Consider the following 4533-nt stretch of genomic DNA (forward strand, 5'->3'; position numbering starts at 1 on the left):
TTTTTTTAATTAGCTGCCACACCGCCTGGCTTGACGTGGTTTCCATCATATGCAGGGCTTACGGTTTGGTTCAGTGGCTCTTGTCCCCCCCCTGTACAGGTTGTTCCAGCTGTTCTGGCCTGATTGGGGGGCAGTTGCTTCCTTTTTCACACACTCAGCTCAGTAACCTGGAGTTCGCCCTCTTTCCTTCTCATCTAAACCCAGCAGTGGCCCCCTGCTCTTCCACCTATGACTGGGCCAACTGGAGGTGAATTAGGTGCCCTAGTCTTCCTGCCTTTCAACAGGGATTTGTGCTTCTCAAAATCCCACCCCAACCCCAGCTTTAGTAGTCACCAAAGCAAGGATCTATGTTCCATGGAATCAACCAGTACTGAGGTTCTCTAGCCGCCCCTGAGTGGCCTACGGACCTGAGCCAAACTCAGCTGGGCGGCGCTCTCCCCACGGCTGATGGAAATATGGTAAATATGTTATGGAAGCTTACAAGTACCAAACCAAAATGTGTTTGGATTTTCTCCTTTGTTCTCCACCCTGCCCTTTTTCAGTGGCAAAAGCAAGGGAAGGGCAAGAAAGTTGGGGTGGGAGGGAGACTGCAAACCATTCAGTGTCCAAAACTGGAAAACTTTCGTTTTTTGTCAAAAAAAAAATAAAAAAATTTTTTTTCATTTACAAAAATATTCCTGCGGAGTTTTGGCCAAGGCTATGGGCTCTGCTCCAATGGGAGGATTTCTCTGGTGAAGGCACCATGACTTGGAGTCATCACAGCCACATGGTCTAATATCTGGTGCTTTCAGTGTTAAGTCCCGCAGATTCAAAGACAGTAAGAAGGAGAGGTCTAGCCAATCAGAGCCCTGCTTTGCACACCTCTGCAAAGGCAGGAGTATGACACTGACCCACAGGAAGTGGTCTCTGGCCAGCAAGCCCCACGGTGCCTGAGCACTGGTGTTTCACATGGCTTCTGCGAGCCTCTCAGATCAGCCCTTTCTCGCCCACGGCACTTTCCATTTGCTTAGGGGTCAGTGTTTGAGGTGGAGCCAGGCTGCCTGGGCCACCACGTTTCAGCCTGGTTCAAGGCAGGACGTGAGGAAATGGGGCCCCCTTTGGTGCTGCAGAGATTACAGTGACTGATTAGCTCCAGGCTCTCAGCTTCCTGTCCTGGTGGGGTGGGGTAAAAGGCTCAATCTTTGATTCCTCTCCATCAGCGCGACCATGCTGAGGGGGCCCAGTGTTGTCTTTTCCAGCTTCATTTGGCACCTGTGACCTAATAGTCACCATGGGCTCATCCCCAGCTCCTTGATGGGCACTCGGAGGGACGGCTGTGCCCTTGTCTGGCAGTTGCTGGCAGTCGCTCCTCTCGCTGGGTTTAGCCCGCCAGGCAAGGCATGGGGCTGCAGTGAACACAAGCAGTTACTTGGAGCCACGAGTGAGAATCGAGGGAGTTGCTGAGACCAATAGCAAGCAAACCCCCCCTTAGGGGTGCAGCTGTCTAGCCTGCAGGGGGACGACCTTTGGGACTCCCCCCGGAGCTGGAGATGAAGAGAACTTCTCCTCCAGTGGCTGTCGCACCCACTTCACGTTGGGGTGAATTGGGGCTTGGCTCCCTGACGGCAGGAGAGCAGAGCTGAAGTGTAGATCCCCCTCCTGCTCATTTGGGGCTGCACAAGCTTTCGCTAGGCCGTCAGCCTTGAATGGGGAGGTCACGAGCCAGGCTCTCCAGAGAGCGCCCAAGTCCTCCCACCTGCCAAGCATCCAGGGGACTGGCTTCTGGGTTTAGGGTCTGGTGCTTCGTCCTCACACCAGCCCTGTCCCACTGCGGCGAGGGGCTGGCTATGGGAACGAGCTGGGAATACCCGGTGCCTTTAGGCAAGTGGAAGAGCTTTGAGGCTGCTTTTTGCATAGGACACAAGGCCCATGTTTTGTCCCTCTTGCTGGTGCCCTCGCTAGCTTGCTGCGCAAGCTGTTACGTTTCCTGTGTGGTTTCGAAGCATGCTGGCCAGGGGAGGCAGCCATTTCCTCTCCACGCTGGAGCCTCACAAACTGAACAGTCCGAGTTTCACCCCAGTCCCTTGGGGTCTCTCTCTGATTTTCCCTTTCCTTCCCATTTTCTGGGAGACTAAAGCAGCGACTCTGGAAGATGCAGGATGAAGAGGGTTACACGGTATTGAATCTCCGGCCCAAGACGGGAACCGCCAGCCGCCTGTCGGCGGACGGGATCCAAGGTATTGCTCCAAAGTCTCCGCAAGGCTGTCTCAGTAATTCCGGCTTGTGCTTTCAAAGGGGTCTGAGAGAGGATGGATGGGAAGCAGGCAGGGGGCAGCTTCATGTTGCGTTTCAGGCTGTGGCCTGGGATGTGGGAGACCTGGGTTTGAATCTTAGCTCTGCCAAGAACTTCTTGTGTGACCCTGGCGACAAATCCCTTCATTGCTCCGGGCCTCAGTTTCCTCATCTGTGGCCTGGGAATAAAAGCACTGCCCTGCCTCATGGGAGTGGGAGGGTCGGGAGGACAAATACACTAAAGACGGTGAGATGCTTCGATAGTGTGGGAGGTAGTTAAAAAGTGTGTTTTAGCTACTGGGATGTTCATATGGGGTGATGGAGAACAGCAAAGGGGTGTGCAGGGTGTGTGGGATGAGCGTATCAGAGCAGTGCACCCAGAGCCACAGTGCTGGAGCAGGTCCGTGCTAACTCCGGACCGCCATGTGCACGCATGGCGGTTATTGGGCAGCACCTTACTTCTGCACCGTTCCCGCTCTGCTGGTCTCTGCGAGTCACAGCCCCTGCACCCCCATCAGAGTCAGGACCCAGAGAGCTTGGCTGTATTTCCTGCGTAGTTTGTATGCAATTAGAACTCTAGGTGAGCCGATGAGCTGTGTGGGTAGGCTGACCAGACAGCAAGTGTGAAAAATTGGGACGGGGGTGGGGGGGTAATAGGAGCCTATATAAGAAAAAGACCCAAAAATCGGGACTGTCCCTATAAAATCAGGACATCTGGTCACCCTATGTGCGGGGCAGGGATCGCCAACGCCTTTGTGCAGCACCCAGCGCAGCGGGGCCCATCTGGTTCACCTGTAGGTCCTGCCGAAATAACAGTATTTAATAATGTGAATAACCCAGCAGCTGGGGTGGGGGTGTTATTGCTGTCCATGGTTTGGACCCTGAACACGCTGCTGCAATGCAAGCAGGGCTGGGGCAGGCACTGGCTGTATCGATGGTGTATCCGAATGTCCCCAGGCAGAGTCAGCCTTTATAGAAGGGCAACTCTGGATAAAGGCCTGGGGCTATTTCTGGTTTCACCCTGTCCAGGCCCTGGATCATACGGTGACTAAGTGGAGTGAGGTTCTTGCTGGTGGGTCATAGCAAAAGGACGTTGGCGGTGTTTTGAATGCAATTTGGGCCAAGTCTGACATTCTACTGTCATGACCTAGCAGCAGGGCTAAGTGACGAAGGGCAGGATATGCTCATGGTTAATGCACTGGGCTGGGACCCAGGAGATCTGGGTCCAGTTCCCAGTTCTGCACCAGACTCTGTGTGACCGTGACCAAGTCAGTGCATCTCTTCGGGCCTTGGTTCCTTCTGTCAGTAACAGGGAGATTATCATCTGCCCTTTTTCTGTGAACAGTGAGGTCTCAGCTGGAATCTCCAGCCGTTACTGTAATATGGATAACCCCTGCAACGCCACATCCTGTGTCTCTGTCCTGCCAATGACTCTGTAGTGACCTACCTTGGATGCTTAGTGTCCTGTTAGATATCCTCTCGTAAACGTTTCTCACCTCCATTTCCTGTGTTGCTTTGTTCTCTCTCTACCAGCTTTGGCGAGACTTTCAAAGTCAACCAGAGCAGTCAGGCTCCTAATGCCCATGGAAACCCCTGGAGAGTTGGATGCCTGCCTACCTCCCATTTGTGTCTCCAACTCTCCCTTCCCTCGCCCCCCCACAGCCTGATGATCAAAAGCTGTAACTAACTCCCCTTCCAGCTGTGCGTCGGAGAAAGCCAGACTGAAACACCCCATTCCCTGCAGCGTGAGTTCTGTGAACTGGGCTGGCGGTTAGAGTTTGCATGGCGGGCAAAGAGGTAGCTGCTTTGGGGAACCAACTTGGGACACCACAATGGTTCTAGAGGGCAGGTGCTCAGTGATTTCCGCAAATCTAGAGGACTCCTTTAAGTCTCAGATTGGGCAGGGAGGGGAGGGGAAATCGCCAGTTACTTTGAGAAATCTTAGCCAAAATGCCGAGCAAAACTGTCCTGCAGTAGGAGAGCTCCCAAGGAGACAGAAAGAGAAGTAAAAAGCAAGATGTTGTAACTGCACCTTATCATGTTGATCAGCAGAATCTAACTGGTTCCTTCTGCTCCCCTGTTTGTATCCACGTGCTGTGTCTCATCTGAGACTGTAATCGCTTCAGGGCAGGAGCCGTCTGTTTCTAGAACATAAGAGCGGCCACACTGGGTAAGACCAAAAGTTCATCTAGCCCAGTATCCTCTCTTCTGACAGTGGCCAGTGCCAGGTGTCCCAGAGGGAATGAACAGAACAGGTAATCC

The sequence above is a fragment of the Lepidochelys olivacea genome, assembly GCF_965140295.1.
Source record: "Lepidochelys olivacea isolate rLepOli2 genome assembly, chromosome: 14".
In the NCBI taxonomy this organism is placed as follows: domain Eukaryota; kingdom Metazoa; phylum Chordata; order Testudines; family Cheloniidae; genus Lepidochelys; species Lepidochelys olivacea.